General features: G+C 36.4%; 1 protein-coding gene and 1 pseudogene across 1 annotated transcript in view; one reads left to right on the top strand and one right to left on the bottom strand.

Annotated features, from left to right (window-relative positions):
• The window catches only part of SDK1 (sidekick cell adhesion molecule 1), a 1,163,851-nt gene that overhangs the window by 1,093,543 nt on the left and 44,743 nt on the right, over window positions 1-25,565 (bottom strand).
• On the top strand, window positions 7,750-11,070 carry LOC110201905 (large ribosomal subunit protein uL30 pseudogene; annotated as a pseudogene).

The following is a 25,565-nucleotide window of genomic DNA, read 5'->3' as shown; positions in this document are numbered from 1 at the left end:
TTAAATAATTTGTCCACAGATATAGAGCTCCTGGTAGAGCCAGGACTCAAACTTTGTGGTTTTTGACCAATGGATTTTCCATTTCATCAAGCTGAAAACATCACTTTAAACTCAACCACTCTCCAGGCTGTTCCACCTTCTCATCAGTAGCCTTGCCCACCAGGAGGTGCCTTCACCCTAGGGACTGCTCTTCTCATTGATGCATCCCTTGCCAGTATCACCATTTCATGAGGAGATATAGCTATTCTCACTTCAATTCCTAGCCTGTACCACCTTCTCACTAGTAGCCTTGTCCAGTGCATCCTACACACACACACACACACACACACACACACACACACACACACACACACACACACCCTTCCATTTAGATTTTGTCTTCTTCTATTAGAATATAAGCTCCTTAAAAGTAGGGATTATCTTGTTTTCTTATATTTGTATCCCCAACATTTAGCATGGTTCCAGGTACATGTAAAACACTTAATCTATCTAAAAAGTAGAAGAGGCAGATGATTAGGTTAAATGTAAAGTGACTGCAAAACATACCCAGCAAGTCTCTTGATTTTAATAAATTTTTGCTATTAACTTATTGAGTGCCCTCTCTTCTAATAAAAATCTGGCTAATCTGTATAGCTAGAATTTGGTTAATCAAGATTATGCTGTGAACAGTTATTCCTAAATGAAAACTAAGCTAAAAATAGTTGGCAAAATGATCACATATCTGGAAACCAAATTACAAATATTTTCCAATCACAAACAGCCATACTGTCCCCAAAAAAGGGATTTGGTTTGATTTCAGATTACCAATATTTCTTGGTAAATATCTATTAAAAATCTTTCCTCTGTCTTTGGAGTTCTTGTTGAAGGGATAAAAAATATGAATCAATAATATAATATGGGTATTCACCTTCTAAGGTTGAACTTTGACCCCACAGTATAGAAATTGACAAATACTTTACAGTAACATATAAGGATACAATCTAAGTCTTTTTGGTGTATAAGCATGCACATTTTGCACATAACTTTTTCCAAAGTGCTCAGGGTACTAGAAAAAGGCTGTGTAACTTAAGGAAGCAAGGCATAGGATAAAAATTAAGGAAGAATAAAAGTGGGAAAGAAGTATAAGATGAACAGGCAACAGCAAATTCAAGGCCTGGAGAAGTGGTTATCCATCTAAGTGCCATGCGTCATTGAAACCAATGTTTTAACCTGTACCTGATTGAAGAAAAGTGTGGTGTGGGCTTTCCTCCATCAGTAGTACTCCTGACTCATTGAAACGGTGAAAAGGTTAGAGGATAAAAAGCCCCTCTGGACACCCGCAGATCTGTATTGTGTAGCTACTGCATGTATTTTTGCTTCCCAGAAAGCCAATGTTATCATGTTCCACTAAGCTACATCTTAACATATTATCTGGCGTGTCTCAAAAATCAAAGGACCTTTGACTCAGAGATTCCACTGCTAGGTATATACCTCCAAGGGAGGCAATGATAAAAAGAAATGTGCCACATAACAAAATTATTTATAACAGTACCTTTTGTAGTAGCAAAGAACAGGTTGCTTGTTGTCCTTCATTCTTGAAGGGGACCAAAATGATATCACTATGGTAAAGTCAAGTTACAACGCAACCAACTGTGGCTGATGAGACCAATACAAGCTTGGAATGCTCAAGCACACACTTGGCACAAATAGTCCATGTGAACATTTGGGGTGGATTCTCTAAATTTGCACGTCTCACATTTCTTTTGAGGTACTTCAATTCTGCTTTGCTCATAGACCATAGCACCTTCTTTGATGATGGCTTGCATTCTGGGCATTCCTGTGCCAGTTTCTCCCATGTCACTCAATCAATTCCAAAATTCTTAAAAGAAACCCTGAGTGTCCTTGTATCGCTTCTTCTGACCATCATGTGAGTGCTTGCCTATATGAGTTCTCCATAAAATGACCTTTTAGGCACTGGAAACAAAGTAGATGCCCATCGATTGGATTTTTGTTCAGTTATTTTTCAGTTGTATCTGACTCATTGTGATCTTATTTGGGGTTTTCTTGGCAAAGATAATGGAGTGATTTTCCATTTCCTTCTCCAGCTCACTTTACAGATGAGGAAAATGAGGCAAATCGAATTAAGTGACTTGCCCAAGGTCACACAGCTAGTAAGTGTCTAAAGTCAGATGTGAACTCAGGAAGATGACTCTTTCCGACTCCAGCCTTGGTACTGTATCCACTGCACCACCTAGGTCCCACATCATTTAGATATGAATGGCTAAACAAGTTGTAGCACATGTATTTAAGAGAGTACATAACTACAACAGGAATACGATAACAACAAAATAAACGAAATGGAATGCTGAGATCTTCCAAATCACTTCCACTAACCATTAGTGTACCCCAAGGGTCTATCTTGGACCATCTTCTCCCTCTATACACTATGATGCTTGGTGATTTTATCATCTCAAATATAATTTCTACATAGATGATTTACAAATTTATCTATCTAGCTCTAATCTTTCTCCTAACTTCTAATCTACCTACCAGACATCTCCAACTGGATGTCCCATAAACATCTCCAATTCAACATGTCCAAAACAGAGCTCATCATCTTTTGAACCTCCGTGAAACTGTTGAAGGTACTGCCATACTCCCACTCACCCAAGCTGACAACCTCAGGGTGATCCTTGACTCTTCAGCACATTCCTCCCATCTCTAATCTGCCAAGTTCTGTCTTTCTGTCTTCACAAAATCTCTTGTACACATACCTATCTCTAATCACATAGCCATCAACTGTTAAGGCTCTCATCAACTCACATGAAGACTACTGCAATAGTCTTCTGGTTGGTCTCCATTCCTCAAGCCACTCCCCACTCTAGTCTATCTTCCATTCAGTTAAAGTGATCTTCCTAAAATGCAATCTTGACCATGTCACTCCACACCAACTCAATAAAATCTAGTACCTCCCCTATTACCCCTAGAATCAATCTCCATTTAACTTTTTAAAGCCCTTCACAACCTGATCCAATCCTAAATTTACAGCTTTCTTGCTCCAGTAAGCACTTAACTAACAAATACTTCTTTACTTCTCTCCATGTACTCTACAATCCAGTGTCATTGGCCTTCTTGCTAATTGCTTGCATTGAACATTCTGTATCCCAGCTTTGTCTTTTCACTCCCTGTCCTCCATGCCTGGAATATTGTCTCTCATCTCTGCCTCTTGGTTTCTCTGATTGCCTTCAAGACTCAGCTCAAATCCCACATTTTGCAAGACGACTTTCCCATTCACCACCCCACCCCTGTCAGTGCCACCGCCTTGGGATTACCTCGTATTTATACTGTATATTTTATACATGCATAGCTGTTTGCATGTTGTCTCTCCCATTAGAATGGTAAACGACTTAATGGTTGTTCACTGTTGACCAAATGAAATTTTAATGACCAATACCCAACTCTTGACACAGGCAATGGACACAAGGTACAACGAAATACATTTTTGGATATGGGCACTGTGTGAATTCATTTGCTTTCTTGTTACAAGTTTTGTTTCTTTTTTGTTTCTCACAATTTTTAATTGGAGGTGGAAAGGTTGCTTAGTAATAGCAATGGTACACACACAAAAAAGGCCACTGTAATATTTGTTTAAATGTACATAAGGAAATAAAAGGACATTTTTAAGGAAATATAAACAGTTCAGTTTTGAAAGTAATGTATAGAATTTGTTCCAGGGGTGGGGAACCTGTGGCCTCAAGGCCACATGTGGTCTTCTAGGTCCTTGGGTGCAGCCTTTTGACTGAGTCCAAGTTTTACACAACAAATTCTTTTATTAAGGGGATTTGTTCTGTGAAGTTTGGATTCAGTCAAAGTGCTGCACCCAAGGACCTAGAGGGCCACATGTGGCTTCAAGGCCACAGATTTCCCATCCCTGGAACATATATTCTTTAAAAAATAAAGCAAGAAATGTGAAATGCAGATTCATGATTTTCATATGGCATCTTCTTTTTGTGTTTGATGTATGTATGGAAAATGTTCTTTTTAGAGTGTTTCAGTTCAGAACTAAAAAAAATTAATCACAAAATATGACCAAAAAAAGAGGGGGAAAAAAGCATCCCTAGATAGGGGCCAGTATATGTCAATATTTTTCAATATGATTTGTTTTGCTGAACCATTTTTTCTTGTTTTATTGTCTATTATGAGAAAAGAAATACATTGAAAAATATAGATGATGTAAAACAAAAAGATATCAATGAAAAAATTTTAAAGAAAAACCTCCAGCATCAGGGGCTAGAGTCCACATGGCATGAGAATCAGTGCTAGGATTCCATAAGATGCCATTAGACAAAGTGATGCTTAATTTTAGACTAAATAGCAATAAATACTGGGTGGGGGGGAATACCAGATCTGATCAGCTCTATTATTATTAAGTGTCAACACAAAAATACCTTTTTTTCTCACTAAAAGTTCGAAGTTTAAAGCAGGTAAATGAAAAAAATCATTAAGGTTGAAGTTGACAATCAAAAGAAACTCAAATTCTAATTGCAGATTCATCAGCTTGCTGGGTTTACTTTCCATTGGCTTCCAGACATACTAGGGAAAAATTGTAAGTTTGTAGGATCTTTGGTGCTATCTCCACCACAGGTTTATTAGTTGATGCAACTGTTGTGAGATGATTGGCTTTTCTATTGTCTGGTATATTTAATGCCTGATGCTTGCTTTAATTCCTGATCCCTTTTACTATGTCCCAGTTCCAATGCTGAAGGGATAGGGAGAGGAAGAAAGATATGGGATATTTTTTAAATACTGCATACATATTTAAGTGTATTTATGATCTCAGTTTGGATACTCTTTCCATCAAGACAGATCATAATCTCTCCATGTTTTCTTATTCAGTGTGATGTCTTCCATAAATCTCTCATACAAGATACATCAGCCCAAAATACTAATGGCCACCTTTTGTTTTCTATATTTCAAGTGGCCAATAACAACACTTGAGCTGTCATCTCTCATACTTGCTATGTATTCAATCAATCCAGATGTATAGTGACTGTATACAAACAAATGAATGAGGATGAGACAATATTATCATGCCACTGCCACCCAAAAATATGCTTTCTTCAATGGAGAATTTATGCAAGTGAAATTGGAATCCACTGTGATTTTTCCTCCCCATTGTCCCCTTACCTACTTTATGATAATCTCCTTACTATCACCTCCAGCTTTAGACCACTGCTCCCTGACACTAAGAACCATAGAATTCGAGTGATGAAAGGAACATCAATGGCTATCTAGTCCAACCCCTACAGGAAAGGAATCCACAACTGCAACATTTTCAATACATGGCTAGTCATCTCACCTCTGCTTGAAAACCTCTGTCTCTCCTGTTTAATCCTTCTAAATTATTATCACCCTAGGTAACTCTGAATGGCCATAGCATGGCATTCATTTCAGATTATGGTTGAGACCACTCTTATTTATCCCAGATGTATTCTATTCCCTGTCCACCCCCACCCATCCTACTACTAATTGTACTTAAGCACCAGGACCCATTAGTCCTAGCCCCATAGAGCGCAGGGATCTAACAAGGTCCACCTGTGTTCCTATAATATTTCTTTGATATCACATCTTACTTTCAAGTTATGCTTGGTAATATAATGAAGCCTATGAGTGTGTCTTTCCATTGCCTTTACGGTCATCTGCAATTTAGATCTTCCAAGGTCATGCACAGAATTCCATAATTCATAGTCTACAGCGCCACCAAGAGACTAATGGCACATTAAAGGGATGGGTTTCTGTAGCAGCAGTTTGGGATCAGTGAAAGCACTAAACAATTTCCTAAATTTGGACCAGCCCCTACCTCCCCCTTTTTACTTAATTCAAAACCTATCTAATTGTTTATTTGCAATATTGGCCCAAGTCATATTGATGAAGACTACATGCTATCAGGTAATACACATTCTTCATTCACTTTTTTTTCCTAGCATGGATGTTTAGACTGCTCTTTGCTATATTAGTGTAGACTGATATCACTCAGGAACCTTTGTCCTACTCTGGGGTTTTATGTAATTACTAAAATATCATCTACCAATTAGAAACATTTAGAAAACCCAACTATTGAAAAAGGAATCCTTCTTTGGCTTTGACTGTGCCAGGCATTTTCTGTGACGTTGGCAAACCACCATGAAGGAACTTCATATGTCTATTTTGTGCCTTGTATGATAACTTCATTCAACAAAGACTTGATTGTGGACATTACTGACATCTCTCTAGTCAAGCCACTGAACCTTGTATAATTTTTAAATGTGTTGGAAATATTTTACTATTAATCTTAATAAATGCATATACTTCATAATTAGGTATTTATTTTACAGACTTGAATATTTGTGAAATTGAGCTTGACTAGAGGACACAAATGTCCTGTTCTGTCTCTGGAGTTAATGGGAACAAACCTATGTAGGTTAGTCTTTGTTGTAATACATTACAAATCATTCTGGTTTGTACAAAACCTATAGGCAAAGGTCCAGAAATCCACACAAAAGGGACAGGAATAGAGTACAGCAGATAACAAAAAAAAACAGTTAGAAATGTTTTGTTTATTGCAATACAAAAGAAAAAAAATCAAGCATAAATATGAAAATGCCAGGACTGGGAAAAACACAACCAAGGGAGAGTCCAGACAAAATCAAGTCCAAGAATTAAGAATTGCTAACAAAGGAAACACATTGCATTTTAGGTGTTGTAATCTTTTGAATTTCAGGACGGCAGAGGAGGTAAGGAATTTATTGTAACAAATTGACCTGTATACACACATACACACACACACACACACACACACACACACACACAACACACACAAAAGCAAAGAGTATGATAAACTTTGTTTTCTACAGTCTTGTGTTAAAGTATATCCCACTTCCTACACCCAAGTAAAATAAATGTGTGGCCTTTTAGTTCAAGATAATAAGAAGGAGAAAGAATTACTTTAAATGAGTCATCTGGAAACCTATGTTACATCTTTTCAAAGTGTGTTACACCCATAAACAGTTCCTACAAGCATGGCTTAAGTACTAGGTCTATCAAAGGTAGTTCTAAATTTGGTTCTTCATTGTAAACCAAGAACATGACCTAAAGTAAGCATCCAGAAAGCAGAATGTATCCAGGGAAAAGGATGACAGTGACCCTGAGTGAGTGGAACCAGTAAATGAATTCATGGAAAGAGACAAAAAAAGGAACAAGGAAAGCAGAAGCAAACAAGAAATAGTGGCATAAAGAAGAATTACTAAGGGCGGATACAAAAATTATAGGATGGCAAAGCAAGGACAAGCCATGGGAAACAGAGAGAAAACAAAATGAAGGACCAAAAAAAAATGATATGGCTATCTGTGGTTCAGCCCCCAAAAAAGAACACACTAAAGTATCCTCATTCATTGACCACAGACCAAATTATCTGTCTTATTTCTCTCTAAGCACTGCAAAACATCTACATCATAAGTAGATTCTCTTAAAAAAAAAATACCTAAGTTATTTGTAATCTCCTTATTAGTCCCTACTTTAAAGGCATAAATAATACTCATCTTGTAATACCTATATGTAGTCCTAATTTGGATTTATATTTTTAATTATATACTTCAAATTTCTTCTTCAAAATATGACAACTTGACTGTACTGAATTAATTGATTCTGTATTAATTTTTGTTATTAGAGGAAGAAGTAAATTTAATTAGAGTCATAAAAGAGTTTAAATAGTACTAACCAAAAACCGACATTATGGCAAATGGTATTATAAAGCAGTTATCAATTCATATTTCCAAAATGTTTGTTGTTTCTATAATAACTTCATGATTGTCATGTCTCTTTTATAGCTAAAAAAAATACAGTAGAGAAAAATAAAACTCATTCTCCAGAGTGTAAATTTGGTAAGAGTAAAGATAGTATAATACTGGTATCCAGCACTATCCCAAATATCCCAAATATCTCACTGAACTACTTACTATAACACAAAAGCTATTCACAGCACATCATTAGTGAATGGTTTTCTGAAAATGACAACAAGAGTACATGTTCTAAAATAAATCAACATCTAGAAAACAGGAGAAAAATACAACAAAAAGGAGACTGAAGATTGAGATATAATTCGTAATAGTTCAAGTCTGCAAAATTTCCCCAATGCCAGTTGTTGTTCATTGGACATATATAGAAATACAAAGAAATTACAGTAAATAATAAATATAAATAACAAATAAAATGAAAATGTTTAATTCATTCGTATCTAAAGATATATTAGGTTTATATTTTCCTCCATTTGCCTCTAACATTGGATTTTTTTCCTTAATTAGAATATTTTTTTCTCTTCCTCTGTAAAGACAGTGCTTTGTCTCTTAGCTTCATCTATTTTAAGGCTGCTTCAGCCTTTCTTAACCTATTCCCATGGGCTTTCTTTCTTTCATTTTTAACCTTTCCTCCAATTTGTCACCCCTTTTCCTAGTTTTAGAGTTTTCCTTAATGTATTAATTCCTTTTTCTTTTTCTTTTCATCTAGTTGTCTAATTCGTCTCCTCTTTTTTTTCTCAGTCTAATCAAGCAAAATCCTCCTCCCTTCAACTTATTTTGTTTCTTAGTTTTTTTAATTTTATTTTCTGCATCTTTTTTAAAGGATTTCTTTCATTTTCTGTATTATTTCTCTTTCCTTTCTATCTATTCTAGTCTATTTTTTAAATTAATGTTCCTAGTAAGTATTCCTTTCTCTTTTAACCTGCATATTCCTCGTGGAATTAAAGCTTATAAGGTACCACCTATTTTGAGTTCCTTCTAAACAGTTATTATTGAGTGATCCCATCCTTTTTAAGTCCCCTTTTTTTCCTATTCTGCCACTCTCAGAAGTACCAATTCCTGCAGGAGACAGTGAAGATTGAAGTAGGTTTTCTACATCCCTGACTGTACAATATTTCTATTCTTTCTATCTACTGCAGGAATTGCAAATATATAGAAGAGAACAATCTGGAAGAAGAAAAGGAAAAAAAACAAATATTAAAAGAAAACATGATCTCTATACAAGAAAAATATATTGATCCCGAAAACATAACACATAGCAAGCAATTTAAAGATAATAGAGCTCCTAATAGTTTGGAACTATGCCCAAAGGGCTATAAAACTAGGCACACCCTTTGAGTTAGCAATACTGTTACTAGGTTTGAGCCCCAAAAAGAAGAAAGGAAAAGAAAAAGGACCTATATATACAAAAATATTTATAGCAGCTCTTTTTATGGAGGCAAGGAAAGGGATACCCACCAATTGAGCAATGGCTGAAAAAGCTGTGATACAGGATCTTGATGGAATGCTACTGTGCTCTAAGAAATGACAAAGGAGATAGTTTCAGAAAAACCATGAAGGACATATATGGGATGATGCAAAGTAAAGTGAGTAGAAGTAGGGGAACAATGCACACAGTAACAGCAATACCATAGCAATAATCAACCATAAAAGACTTAGTTACTCTGATCAGTACAATGATCCTTGACAATCCCAAAGGACTCGTGATTTAAAATGCTAGCTACCTCCAAAGAAAACTGATGATTCTGAATGCAGATTGAAGCACATTTTTTAACTTTTTTTTTGGAATATGGTTCATGTGGAAATATATTTTAAATAACTTCACATGTATAATGAATATCATATTTCTTGCCTTCTCAATGGGTGAGGTAAAATGGAACTAAAAATAAAAATTTTCAAATTCTTTAAAAAAGATTATAGGTCTCCCAGCAGAACAGGACAAATTAAAAAAAAAAACTCTTGAATGCCATAATGCAAGAAATAATACAACAAAACTATCCAGAACTTCTGAACTCAGAAAAAAAAACCCAATCAAAAGAATCTATAAATTGTTTCTAGGAAAAAATCCATGCTGCAAACTTCAAGACACATAGTGGTGAAATTTTAAAATACCAACGACAAACAACACATTCTGTAAGTAATAGAAAAACCTTCAAATAAGAATGAAAGGAATGCTCTAATAACACAAGACTATTCTACATCCACGAGAAACTTAAGAAGGGAATGGAATAATTTTTCTGAACAGCAAAGGAGCTCAAGGTGAAACCCATCATGACACTCCTTGCAAACCTGAGTCTAATCATTAATGAAATAGGATGGATATTCAATTTTTAAAAGGCACTGAAACATTCCTACAAAGAGAATCAGACCTGAGCAGATTATTTGCTCTGCAAACACCTACTACACAACAGAAATAAAAAATGTAAGCAAATCCAGCAACTGGTAAAAATTTGTCCCAGGGGAAAAAAAGGAACGGGGACTAGAAAGAGAAAAGACACTTTTTCCAGCTGGAATCATGGCAAGCGTAGACAAAAAGAGAAGCTACCATCCATTCCAGAGTCCCTTCTGGAAAAGCAAACGGCTTTTGCAATACTGAAGGGCAAACACCTGATGAAGAAGATGGCTGTAAAAAAAGCTCTCTAAAATATGGAGGAAAGCCTTCCATGAAAAAGGTAAAGCCTACCATAAGGAGTACAGACAGATGTACAAAAGTGAACTCTGGCTGGCTAGAATGCCACACAAAGCTGGCAACTACTATGTACCTGCTGAACCCAAGTTAGTTTTTGTGATCAGAATCATAGCTATCAACAGTGTTAGGCGAAAGATCCAAAAAGTTTTGCAGCTTCTTCATCTTCACCAAATCTTCAATGACACTTTTGTTAAGCTTAACAAGGCTTCGATCAACATGCTGAAGATTGTGGAACCGTACATTGCATGGTGTTACCCAAACCTGAAGTTGGTGAATGACTTGATTTACAAACATGGTTATGGTAAGATCAAGAAACAGAGAACTGCCCTGATGGATAATGCCTTTATTGCAAAATCTCTTGGTAAATATGGAATTATCTGCATGGAGGACTTGATGCATGAGATCTACACTGTTGGCAAGTGCTTCAAAGCTGCCAACAACTTCCTGTGGCCCTTCAATTTATCTTCTCCACGAGGTGGAATGAAAAAAAAGACTACACATTTTGTGGAAGGTGGACATGCTGCTAACAGGGAAGACCAGATCAACAGGCTTAGTAGAAGAATGAACTAAAGGTCTCTACCATGACAATTTTTCTAATGGTCTGTTAATAAAAATGCCTGTGACAAATTTGAAAAAAAAGAGAGAGAAAAAAGACACCTATGGAGTTAAAATCATCAACTTCATAGGTATCCTTTCTCTTTCTAGTTAACATCATCAAAAATAACAAACTGCTAACAGAGGGATCATTAAGAGACTTCTTTCTAAAAGTACACAAGGAGACAAGTGAATGAAAAAAATTAAATAGAAATGATGGTGGAAAAATAGGGCTAAAACACTGTGGAATAAACCAACCTTGCTTAAGGTGAATCAAGGTTTGGTTTTGTTTTGTTTTTCCTTTAGGGGTGCAGAGTAAATTGTAGAATGGGAGGGTGCTTAAAAGGGGAACTGTGGAGGAAGAAGAAAGTGAGAAATACATGATATAATCTTATCAAGTCTATAGCTGACAATAAATCAAAAATAACTCCTATAGTCTCTCAGGCAGAAAAAGGCCTAGAAGAAAATGTGTAAGGTGGCAAAAGAAAAGATTGAAACAGAGAAAAAGAAGGCAATCCAACCTCTCATGTTTATAGCCTGTATCTCATCTTTTGAAAATTACTATTTTCAAGCTTTAATGACTTATCTATTGAGAAAAGGCTTTAGTTCTTGTGTATTTTTACCAATTCCCTACATAGCTTAGATATCAGACCTTTATCAGAAATATTTCCTACAAATATTTTGTCCTAATTAGCTACTTCTCCAGCTGAACTCATTTTAGTTACACAAATTTTTTGTTTCATGTAACCAAAATTGTCCATTTTATATTTCATAATGACTTCTATCACTTTTTAAGTTAAGAATTCTTACCCTAGTCAGTTGCAAAAGGCAACTCATTTCCTTCTCCACTAATATTTTATCATGTGACCTTTTTTATTTAGGTTAGGTGATCATCTAGAGTTTATTTTCATTTGTGGTGTAAGATTAGTCTAAATTTAATTTCTGCCAGCCTGTCTTTAATCTTTAGATGTATCTTTTGTATGCAGTAAATTGTGGGGGTTTGTTTTCTTATCCATTGTTCCACTTTCACTTAAATGGATTGTTTAATGCATTCACAATTAAGGTTATAGCTGTTAGGCTTTTGATTTCCTCCATTTCCACTTCTGGAACTGATTTTTATCTCATTCCTCTTCTGGGACAACACATTTCCTCTGCAATTACTTTCACTTTGCTAGTCTACTCCCACTTGATCTCTGGTCATACCTTTTACCTGCCTATGGAAGCATATTAAAAACCTTCTTTTTAACTTCTCTAGCAATATTAAGAAATAAATACTTTTCTAGTCTGAAAAAATCTTTCTATACTTTTCCCTGTTTGAAAATGTGTAGAAGACCAAAAAGACTTTATTAAGGAAATGGATTGAGGGTGATAACCAAAGGTAACTCTTCTCTTATTGAGATCATTATCTTTCCCCCTGAAGTGATTGGGCTATTGACCCACAGAAAGTCAGTATCCTCTTTCTCCTTCACTTGAAGTGAATGGTTCTATGACCCTGCCCTCTCCATTTAGAAAAAAGTAAGATATGGATCACATATTGCTTACTACAGGAGAGCACAGAGGTGAGTGTTAACCCCAAACTGTATTTTACATATTGTGAATGATTTTCTTCTTCAATGTTACCTAAAATCATCTTGAGTAGAGACATGTCAGTGGCCATTTACCACTTTGAACATTCATATTCTCTCTCTCTCTCTGCCTCTGTCTCTGTTTCGCTCCCTTTTGACCCTTCTCTTTCTCCACTTTAAATGTGCAGTTCAAAATCATCCTTCCTCCCCCTTCAAACAATATCTTAGCTTAAGTAATATTTGGTTGTGGTCCCCTTTTCCAACCTAACTTCTCTTTCCCTTAATTCTGAAATGCACTTGTTTTTTTTTTATGGTTTCTCTGCTTTTTATTAGTGTAGAGCTTCTGAAGTGATGAAGTTGAATTCTCTCCTCTAACCCATTTTCTCATTATTGCATTTGCAAGTTCTTTCCTTTTTTTCTTTTATTTTGTTTTTTAGACATACTAATTCATTCACTTTTAGACATTCTAATTCATAAAAGAACAGTGCTGTGGAGCAGTAGCATGTGATGGGAATAACCCTGTGACATAAGTTGGGAAGCTCATTTCTTTCCTTTCCCTTTACCATTATCATATTCCTAAACCAGGTTATCTTATCTCTGATTTTATATCTCTCCTACTATCCTGGATACTGGCTTAGTGACTCATACTTTCTGAGCTGAAATTAAGTCCTGAGAGGCACAAAATCTTTCTTGGAGAAGGTGATGTCTAATGTATAAATTGCTGCCCCATTATAAAACCCCCATCTCCTGCCAGACATATACCTTCTCTCTCCCCCACATGAAAATTATTAGTGACATCCTTTCTCCTTGAGGAGTGAGACTCTCTCCTTTATTCCCCCACTCCCAGTCTCTCCCTTCAATTGCTTTATACCTATTCTCCCCTAGCTCCCGCTACTGATGAATTTCATTGCTAATATGTTCTTTCTAAAGTTTTATTTCTCCTTTAAAGCATTGTAGAATTTCTTATTATCCCTAGAATTCTTCTTGATCAGGGAGTTTGGATTCATTTTCCTTTGTAGCATAATTTTTATTGATAGTATGATGGCCTCACTAAGTTTATACTCATTCTTCCTTCTATCTTTACGAGTCTCTCTACTAGTTTATCTGCTTGTAAGCTAGGTTTATATTTGGGCCTTCTCCCAAGGCCTTTTGGACTTTCAGTTTCTTCTGCATTCCTGGTCATTTAATTTTGGTTTACCTTCCCTTTCCTTGTCTGCAGAGCACCTTGAGACTGGATAACATTATCTTCCTTGAGTTGGGATAAGAAGGTCCCTGCCCAAGTAAACTTTGAATGTGAAGATGGCTGACTTCAGCTAGCAGCTAACCTTTATACCATGCTATGCTGATAGCACGGTGTTATCTCCATTTTGTAGATGAGGAAATTAAGGCTGAGAGAGGTTAAGTATGTGAGGTAGAATTTTAAAATACTAACTCCAAATCTAGCACACTATCCACTAAACTACCTAGCTTTCTGTAGTGTCCAGAATATCCAGGCCCCTAACCCTCAAGCACAGAGTCTCTCCCCCTCCCTCCCTCCCAAACAACACTGAACTTTGCTGTGCCAAGTGTTTTCTGGGATTCCCCCCCCCTCCTCCTACTGTTTTCACCTTCCTCCCTGTGGTCATGGTAAATCATGTGTCATCGCTTCTGAGGTGATTGGGAGTTCAGACAGGGAAAAGGAGGAAGAGGAGGAGGGAGAAGAGAAAGAAGAGGAAAAGGAGAACATTTTTAATACGTTAAAATATGCAAAGTGCTTTACAAACATTATCTCATTTTATCCTCATAACAATCCTGTGAGATACGTGCTATTATTACTATCATCACTACCACAGTGGGAATTGGGTAGCGTTCCTACACAGCTACAATTTGAACCTCAAGTTCATGAGGTTACATGCATTCACCCCAGTCAGTATGTACAATAGGTTGGGGTTGGGGGAAGATACTGAGTTGGAGCTCTAAGTATATTATCTGATGTGATTCTATGTTATTTTGTGTGTGTTTTTTCAAACCTTGCATGGTGTTTCTCTTTTTTGTGTTGTGGATTCAACTATAGTTACTCCATATCTGGCTCATAATTTCTTTTTCTGAAGTTTTTGAGTTGGAAAGGTTTGAGGAAAATAACTGCCATCTTTCCAAACATGTGATTTAGTTTAGATAACTTTCAAAGTATAAGAGTTAGAGGGAGTGGTATAGGCAAGGTACCAAAGAAGCTCCCAAGACTCAGCTCATGAAGCTGATTTTGTTCTGGGATCAGATATACTGTGCATAAGGGTATCTCACTAGTTACAAGTATCATCAATCAGTAACGTGCTAAATTGTGGGAGAACAAAGTACAATAGGAGGCTCCTCTATTGTACTTATTTTTTGAAGGCTTGTCATTTGAAAAAAGTAGCACAACACTGATTTCCATGCCTATATTACTTGATATATAATGTCTTCAAAGAAGTCACAATCTATCATTTAATTTGAAGTAAAAATAAAGTCCTCTACAACTAAGAGTAACTTGTTTTGCATTTCCTTTAAAGTTAACATCAGAAATCAAAATATGTTTAGGATGAAAATTTGTTCCAAAATTTTTGAACATGCAGCTAAACTTTAAAGTATAACATAAACTTTGTTGCTGTTTTTTAAGAGCAAATCAATTATTCAGTAGCTAACTTTAAAAATGAGATGGCATAGAAACAGGATTATTTTTAATATTTCAGTAAGAGAACAAAGGTTATTTTTTATTTTACTGAATTTTACTCAAATTAAATATCAGTATCCTCTTAATTGATTAATATGCCCTTTCTAGGAATCCTAATGTTGACTACTGTCTCAGGGCTAGATGTGGAAAGAGGGGAGGGGTATTTCCTTAGCCCCACAGCATGAAGATGGGAGACAGAGGATAACAGTAGAATAGAAGACCTTGAATGGGCCAGAAATTAAGCCTGACCAATCAGAAGCCTAGTGGAAGCTAGAGTGTTGTGTTACAGGTGAAGGTTGAAGCATAGTTAGCAAACAAATGGCCAGGAGTCAAAACCTGGTTACTTGTCCTGACCTTTCCATTTACTACTCTTGTGACTCTGAACAAATCCCTTAAGTTCCTCAAGCCTCAGTTTCCTCATCTCTTGCTTTTGAAAAGGGTGAAATGATGAGAATAAGACCTGTCCTGATATCCTCCCTAAATAGTTGGAGTTTGTGTGTTATCAATGGAACCCAGCAGGAAGAAACAGAAAAAGAAATCCCATTCAAAATTACTACAGAATTTATAATAGATTTGGGATTCTATTTACCAAAATGCAAAATGAAACTGATGAATAAACTGCAAAAATGCTCTTTTCAGAAAGAAAGACATAATTGGAGAAACATTAATTACTCATAGGTAGGCCATGCCAATATAATAAAAACAATACTACCTAAATTGTTTCACTTATTCATTACCAGACCAAGGTGCCTAAAGAGTATTTAATAGAGCTAGGAAAAATATTGATGAAATTAATCTGTAGAAACCAAAAGTCAAGAATATCAACAGAAAAAATGAAAGAGGAGAGAGGATAAAGGGTCTAGAAGCTTACAAAACAGTAATCATCAAAATGATTAGGTACTGGTTCAATAGAACAGATTTGGTACACAATACATACAAGAAAATAAAATATGATACCCTAGTAAAACATAAACCCAAAGACTCCAACTTCTACGGTGAGCATTCACTATTCAACAAAAACTGCTAAGAAGGCGTCTGCTTCCAGGAGCCAAGATGGCAGAGTGAAAAGGTAGTCGTTCTCACTCTCCCCTATCAACCTCTGAAAACTCAGAAAATATCAGCCCAGAGAAGGAAAAAAACCTTGGAACACCTGAACTCGAAGAAAGACATGGAGCAGCAGTGCAGTAGCCCAGCAAACGGGTCTCCCAGGGCCTCAGCAAAAACAAGGGGCCCCAGGCAGATAAGTACCCTGCTGCGTTCATGTGAACGGAGGTGAAGAAAACAACCTAAAGGCTTCCTAAAGCCCCAACCTTGCTGATTCCAACCCAACACCAGGTGAGCTGTAGAAGCCCTGAAGCCTCCGATTGTGAAGAAATCCTGAAGCCCAGGTGGTAGAGCAGGCAAACACCAACACCTAGACCTCCAAGTGGCTCAGTGAGGGTGGGGGAACTGGTGGAAACCAGCTCAGAAAACCACCAGAAGTCTTGGCAATTGACTGCAAAGGAATCTCCCGGTGCATTAGCAGAAATGAGGGAGACAACACTGCAGGGGGCCCCAGGCAGATAAATATCCTGCAGCAGCCATCTAAAAGGAGCTGAAGAAAGCTAAAGGAAAGGAAAAGCAGGCAACCTAGAATTGCCTGAAAGCTTCAGCCTTGCTGATTCCAGCCCAACACAAGGTAAGCTGCCAAAATCCTACAGCCTCCAATTGCCAACATAAGAGGCCCCAGCACACAAAGCCAGTGACCAAGACCTAGGCTCCCAACACAAGAAGCTTGGGTCAGTGCCCTCTGTTCCCCAGCAGGAGAGCTCAATCTCTTTACAGGCCAGGGAATAAGGAAACACCATGAGTAAAAAGAAACGTACCATAGATCCATATTATGAGAAGAGTGAAGATCAAGACAGAAATTCTGAAGAGGACAACATTGTCAACAAACCCACATCTGCAACAACAAAAGGGAATATGAACTGGTCTGAAGCCCAAAAAGCCTTCTTAGAAGAGCTCAAGAAGGATTTTAATAGTCAAATGAGAGAGGTAAAAGAGTCCTTCAAAAATACAATTGGCCAGTTGGAAAAAAAATACACTGAAGAAAACAAGTCCCTAAAAAACACAATTGGCCAATTGAAGAAGGAAGGACAAAAACTAACAGAAGAGTACACTGAAGAAAACAAGTCCCTAAAAAACACAATTGGCCAGTTGAAGAAGGAAGTACAAAAACTAACAGAGAAAACAATCTGTTAAAAACTAGAATTGGACAAATGGAAACTAATGTCTCTATGAGAGAGCAAGAATCAGTCAAACAGAAACAAAAAAATGAAAAAATCGATGAAAATGTAAAATACCTCATCAGTAAAACAACCGACCTGGAAAATCGACTCAGGAGAGACAATTTAAAAATTATTGGACTACCTGAAAATCATGATGAAAAAAAGAGCCTGGACAGTATCTTTCAGGAAATCATAAAGGAAAACTGCCCAGAAGTCCTAGAACCAGAAGGGAAAATAACCATAGAAAGAATCACCTGATCACCACCTGAAAGAGATCCCAAATTGACAACGCCAAGGAATATAATAGCAAAATTCCAAAATTACCAGATGAAAGAGAAGGTGCTGCAAGCAGCCAGAAAGAAACAATTTAAATATCATGGAACCACAGTCAGGATTACACAGGACCTTGCAGCTTCTACATTAAAAGACCGCAGGGCATGGAACATGATATTCCAAAGGCAAAGGAGCTTGGAATGCAGCCAAGGATCAATTACCCAGCAAAAATGAGCATCATTTTTCAAGGGAGGAGGTGGATATTCAACAAAATAGGAGACTTCCAAACTTTCCTGATAAAAAGACCAGAGCTCAACAAAAAATTTGATCTTCAAGTACAGGACTCAAGAAGGACTTAAAAAGGTAAATGGGACAGAAGATACAATATGTTGTTAATAAGGGGGGGGCTGTTTAAACCCCTACAAGGGAATATGAGACTTGCAACCCTTGAGAACTATATTGTTATTACACCTTGTTAAAGGAGTATACATAAAGAGGGTGGATATTAGTTGACTTTGATGTAATGATAAAAAAAAATCTAATCAAGTGGGTTAAATGGATCCAAATAAGTGGATCAATCTATCTTAGAAAAGTACTGAGAAAGGAGGAGGCAGACAAGGGTAAATTACATTACAGGAAAAGACACAAAATCCTATTACAGCAGAGGGAAAGAAGGGAGGGGGAGCATTGTTTGAACCTTACTCTCATCAGATTAGGCTCAAGAAGGGCATAATCAGTTTATAACTTGCCCTATAGGCAGTAGGAGGGAAAAGGGGAAAGAAAAGGGGGGGGGGAAAAGGGAGGGAAGCAGCAGTAAGACTAAAGGGGAAGAAAAGGGAAAGGGATAATAAAAGGGGGAAGGGACTGAAGGAGGCAGTGGTCAAAAGCAAACACTAGTGAAGGGGAGAAAGGAAAAAGGAGAAAGAAAAGCATAAATGGGGGAAAGGATGGAGAAAAAGACACAGATAGTAATCATAACTGTGAATGTGAATGGGATGAACTCTCCCATAAAACGGAAATGGATTGCAGAATGGATTAAAAACCATAATCCTACAATATGTTGTTTACAGGAAACACATTTGAAAAAGAGTGACACATACAGGGTAAAGGTAAAAGGCTGGAGCAGAATATATTATGTGTCAGCTGAAGTAAAAAAGCAGGGGTAGCAATCCTGATCTCAGACAAAGCAAAAGCAAAAATAGATCTAATCAAAAGAGATAAGGAAGGAAACTACATCCTGCTAAAAGGCACCACAGACAATGAAGTAATATCATTACTAAACATATATGCACCAAATGGTATAGCATCCAAATTCTTACAGGAGAAGTTCAGGGAGTTACAGGAAGAAATAGACAGCAAAACTATACTAGTGGGGACCTGAACCTCCCCTCTCGCACTAGATAAGTCTAACCACAAAATAAAGAAAGAAGTTAAGGAGGTGAATAGAACATTAGAAAAGTTAGGTATGATAGACCTCTGGAGAAAACTGAATGGGGATAGAAAGGAATATACTTTTTTCTCGCAGTACATGGCACATACACAAAAATTGACCATGTACTAGGGCATAAAAACCTCACAATCCAATGCAGAAAGGCAGAAATATTAAATGCATCCTTTTCAGATCATGATGCAATAAAAATTATATGTAATAAAGGGCCATGGAAAGATAGACTAAAAAATAATTGGAAACTAAATAATCTAATCCTAAAAAATGATTGGGTCAAACAACAAATCATAGAAACAATCAATAATTTCATTCAAGAGAATGACAATAATGAGACAACATACCAAAACCTATGGGATGCAGCGAAAGCAGTTCTTAGGGGAAGTTTTATATCTCTAAATGCTTACATAAATAAAATAGAAAAAGAGGAGATTAATGAATTGGGCATACAACTAAAAAAACTAGAAAAAGAACAAATTAAAAATCCTCAACTAAACACCAAATTAGAAATATTGAAAACCAAAGGAAAAATTAATAAAATTGAAATTAAGAAAACTATTGAACTAATAAATAAAACTAAGAGCTGGTTTTATGAAAAAACCAATAAAATAGATAAGCCTTTGGTTAATTTAATTAAAAAAAAGAAAGAAGAAAACCAAATTACTAGTATCAAGAATGAAAAGGGAAGCTACCACCAAGGAAGAGGAAATTAAAACAATAATTAGGAATTATTTTGCCCAACTATATGCCAACAAATTTGACAATCTTAGTGAAATGGATACATATTTACAAAAATATAAATTGCCCAGATTAACCGAAGAGGAAGTAAAATACTTAAATAACCCCATCTCAGAAAAAGAAATTGAACAAGCCATTGATGAACTCCCTAGGAAAAAATCTCCAGGGCCAGATGGATTTACATGCAATTCTATCAAACATTTAAAGAACAATTAATTCCAATACTATATAGACTATTTGGGAAAATAGGTGAAGAAGGAGTCTTACCAAATTCTTTTTATGATACAAATATGGTGTTGATACCTAAACCAGGAAGAGTCAAAATAGAGAAAGAAAATTATAGACCAATTTCTCTAATGAATATAGATGCAAAAATTTTAAACAAAATACTAGCAAGTAGATTAGCAACTTATCACAAGAATAATACACTATGACCAGGTAGGATTTATACCAGGAATGCAGGGTTGGTTCAATATTAGGAAAACTATCAGCATCATTGAGCATATCAACACAAAACCAACAGAAACCACATGATCATCTCAATAGATGCAGAAAAAGCTTTTGATAAAATACAACACCCATTCCTATTAAAAACACTAGAAAGCATAGGTATAAATGGAGTCTTCCTTAAAATAATAAATAGCATTATCTAAAACCTTCAGCAAGCATTATATGTAATGGGGACAGGCTAGAAGCATTTCCAATAAGATCGGGGTGAAACAAGGATGTCCATTATCACCACTGTTATTCAATATTGTACTGGAAACCTTAGCTTTAGCAATAAGAGAAGAAAAAGAAATTGAAGGCATTAGAATAGGCAAAGAAGAAACAAAGCTATCACTCTTTGCAGATGACATGATGATATACTTAGAGAATCCTAGAGAATCAAGTAAAAAACTACTTGAAATAATAAACAACTTTAGCAAAGTTGCAGGCTATAAAATAAACCCACATAAATCATCAGCATTTCTATATATTACCAACAAAGCCCAACAGCAAGAGATAGAAAGAGAAATCCCATTTAAACTTCCTGTAGACATTATAAAATATTTAGGAGTCTACCTACCGAAGCAAACCCAGGAACTCTATGAACACAATTACAAAACACTTTTCACACAAATAAAATCAGATCTAAAAAATTGGAAAAACATCAGTTGCTCATGGGTAGGCCAGCTAATATAATAAAAATGACAATCCTACCTAAGCTAATTTACTTATTCAGTGCCATACCAATCAAACTACCAAAAAATTATTTTATAGAGTTAGAAAAAATAATAACAAGATTCAATTTGGAAAAACAAAAGGTCCAGAATATCAAAGGAACTAATGAAAAGAAATGCAGGGGAAGGTGGCCTAGCAATTCCAGATCTTAAATTGTATTATAAAGCAGCAATCATCAAAACTGCTTGGTACTGGCTAAGAAATAGGGAGGTGGATCAGTGGAATAGGTTAAATATGCAAGACACAGTAGTCAATGACTATAGTAATCTATTATTTGATAAACCCAAAGACCCCAGCTTCTGGGATAAGAACCCACTCTTTGAAAAAAAAAACTGCTGGGAAAACTGGAAAAGAGTATGGCAGAAACTAGGCATAGACCCAAATCTCACACCATATACCAAAATAAAGTCAAAATGGGTTCATGACTTAGATATAAAAGCTGATACCATAAGTAAACTGGGAGAACAAGGAATAGTTTACCTATCAGATCTATGGAGAACAGAAGAATTCATGACCAAACAGGAGATAGAGAACATTATGAAAAGCAAAATGGATAATTTTGATTACATTAAATTGAAAAGTTTTTGCACAAACAAAGCCAATGCAACTAAGATTAGAAGGAAGGTAGAAAATTGGGAAAGAATTTTTACAACCAGTCTCTCTGATAAAGGCCTCATTTCTAAAATATATAGAGAATTAAGACAAATTTATAAGAACACAAGCCATTCCCCAATTGATAAATGGTCAAAGGATATGAACAGACAGTTCTCAGATGAAGAAATTAAAGCCATCTATAGTCATATGAAAAAATGCTCTAAATCATTATTGATTAGAGAAATGCAAATCAAAACAACTCTGAGGTACCACATCACACCTATCAGATTGGCCAACATGACAAAACAGGAAAATGATAAATGTTGGAGAAGATGTGGGAAAATTGGAACACTAATACATTGTTGGTGGAGTTGTGAAATGATCCAACTATTTTGGAGAACAATTTGGAACTATGCCCAAAGGGCTACAAAAATGTGCATACCCTTTGATCCAGCAATAGCACTTCTAGGGCTATATCCCAAAGAGATCAAACAAATGGGAAAAGGACCCACATGTACAAAAATATTCATAGCAGCTCTTTTTGTGGTGGCAAAGAATTGGAAATTGAGAGGATGCCCATCAATTGGGGAATGGCTGAGCAAGTTGTGGTATATGAATGTAATGGAATACTATTGTGCTATAAGAAATGATGAACAGGCTGACTTCAGAAAAACCTGGAAAGACTTATATGGTCTGATGCTGAGTGAAGTGAGCAGAACCAAGAGGACTTTGTACACAATAACAGCCATGTTATGCAATGACTAAGATTGTTAAACTGAACCCTTCTCAGCATTATGAGGATCTAAGACATTTGCCAGAGGCCTCGGGATGGAAAATGCTGTCCACATCCAAAGAAAGAACTATGGAAGTCGAATCGCTATCACTTATTTTTACCTTCTGTTGAGTTTTGTTTCATCTTTCTGATGGTTCCTCCTATTGGTTTTAATTTTTACTTACAACTTCACTAATGTGAAAATATGTTTAATGGGTATGTAAATGTAAAGCCTATATCAGATTGTGTGCCATCTTGGGGAGGGTGGGGGGAGGAAAAAGGAGAAAAATTTTCAACTCAAAAGCATATGGAAAAAAAAAAAATTAAATAAAAAAAAAAAATACTAAAAACTAAAAAGCAATATTCTGGAGGGCAAAGGAGATAGGATTACAACCAAGCAAGACTGAGTATAATCCTTCCAGGGAAAAAGTAGTCATTCAGTGAAATAGAGGACTTTCAAGCATTCCTGATGAAAAGACCAGAGCTGAATAGAAAATCTGACTTTCAAATACAGGACTCAAGTGGAACATGAAGAGGTAAACAGGAAAGAGAAATCATAAGAGACTTATTAAGATTCAACTGTTTACATTCCTGCATGGAAAGATGATATTTATAACTCATGAGATCTTGTCAGTATTAGGGAAGTTGGGGGGAAAAAATTATATGGGTAGATAGACAGACAGACAGATAGATAGACAGATAGAAAGATAGATAGAAGGCACAGGGTGAGTTGAAGATTAAGGGGTCATATCTAGAGAATAAAATTAAGGAATGAGGGAGGATTATACTTGGAGAAGAAGAAAGACAGAGGTAGAATGGGGTAAATTATCTCACACACACAAAAAAAAAACAGAAAAGTCTCTTACAGTGGAAGGGAAACAGGGGAAGGTGAGAGTGAATGAGTGAATCTTATTCTCATAGGATTTGGCTTAAGGAGGAATAACCTACACATTCAATTGGGTATGGAAATTTGTCTTACCCTACAAGAAAATAGGGGGAGAAGGGGACAAGAGACCAGGGGGATAATAGAGAGAAGGGCAGATTGGAAAAGGGTGTAATCAGAAGTAAATACTTCTGAGGAGGAACAGGGTCAAAAGAAAGAATAGAATAAATGGGAGGGCAGAATAGGATTAAGGGAAATAGAGTTAGTTTTTCACAACATGTCTACTATGGACGTGTTTTGCATAACTGCACATGTACAACCTATATTGAGTTGCTTACCTTTTCAATGGGGGGGGGAGAGGGAGGAAGAGAGAAAATTTGAAACCTAAAGTTTTAAAACACATGTTTAAAAAAAAATGTTTTCACATGCTACCGGGAAATAAGAAATACAGGAAATGGGGTACAGAAGTCTATCCTGCTCTACAGGAAAATAGAAGGGGAAGGGGATAAGAGAAGGGGGGAGAGAAAGAAAAGAGGACAGACTAGGGGAAGGGATATTCAGAATGCATGCCATCTTGGGGGGGGGGAGGGGTGAGATAGGGTGAAAATTTGGAACTCAAAAACTTGTGGAAATGAATGTTAAAAACTACAAATAAATAAACTTATATTAAAAAATTTTTTAAATTTAAAAAAAAAATGAAGAGTAGGACATGACTGAAGAAAAACAACAAAAATCTCATCACTATGCTGCTAACTCAAACCTTGATATCACTCCCCCAGTCTCCTCTTTCCCTTTGATTGGAGGGGTAGGGCGGAGTATCAAAGTTCTCCCAATGTCCACCTTTATAGAGTGCAGAAACTGGACTTTTTATGGCATTCCATAAATAATCTTCAAGGTTCATTTCAACTCAAAAATTCTCTGATCCTATCTATGTGTTCTCCTTTCTTTGCAGGCCCTGGCTCTGAGTGCTACATCAGAGAAAACAGAAGTAGAACTGACAGGCACATTGACAGGAATTTTAAGAGCACATCTAGAGCCTCTTTCCATTTCCCCACTCACCTTGATCAGCTTAACTACTACCTTTATGAGGATGACACCCAGACATATTTAGACATATATAAACATATCTGTATGTCTATATCTATATATCCCCAATCTCTTCTAAGTTTTAATCCTACATCAATAATTTTCTGTTGAATATTTCAAACTGGACATCCAGAAAACATCTTAAACTCACTATGTTGTAAACAGAATTCATTATCTTCCCCCACCAAAGCTACTTCTTGCCAAACTTCCCTATTTCTGCCAAGGGCACTCCCATTCTCCCAGCCTTCCAGATTCATAACCTAGGTATTCTCCCCAACTTTTCACTCTCTTTCACCCAACATTCCGAGTGAGGAGCCAAAATCTGTCATTCCTATAACTTTGAAACTTCTCTTACACACGACCCCTTCACTCTACTCACAGACACTATCTTAGTTCAGGCCTTCCTTCATTATCTCTCACAAAGATTAGTTAAATACTCTACTAATTAGTCTTTCTGATTCAAGTTTCTCTTCACTCCAACATATCTTCTACATAGCTGTCAAATGGGTTTTCCTGAAGCACAGTTATGTCCATGTCATTTGCCAACTCAATTAACTCCAGGGACTCTATTGATGCTAACATCAACTATAACCACTTGTTTAGCTTTTATAGTCCTTCACAACTTATCTTTCTAGCCTCATCACACGTTCCCTTTCCCAGATTCTACAGTCCAGCATAACTGGCCTTCTTGCTGTTCTTTATAGATAACACTATGTCACAGATAGCACTATCTCTCATGTCTATATTTTTGTACTGGCTATATCACATGCTTGGAATGTGCTACCTCCTCACCTGCACTTCAGAATCCCTTACATTCATCAAGGCTCATCTTAACCCCCAGCTTCCAAATGAAGATCTTCCTGATTCTCACAACTGTCAGACCCCTCCTTACTACCATATGTTTATTCTACATATATTTACATAACAGATACTTCTCCATGT

Source organism: Phascolarctos cinereus, unplaced genomic scaffold, assembly GCF_003287225.1.
Source record: "Phascolarctos cinereus isolate Bilbo 61053 unplaced genomic scaffold, phaCin_HiC Scaffold_4;HRSCAF=312, whole genome shotgun sequence".
NCBI lineage: Eukaryota > Metazoa > Chordata > Mammalia > Diprotodontia > Phascolarctidae > Phascolarctos > Phascolarctos cinereus.
This window is presented reverse-complemented; position numbering and strand designations above follow the sequence as displayed.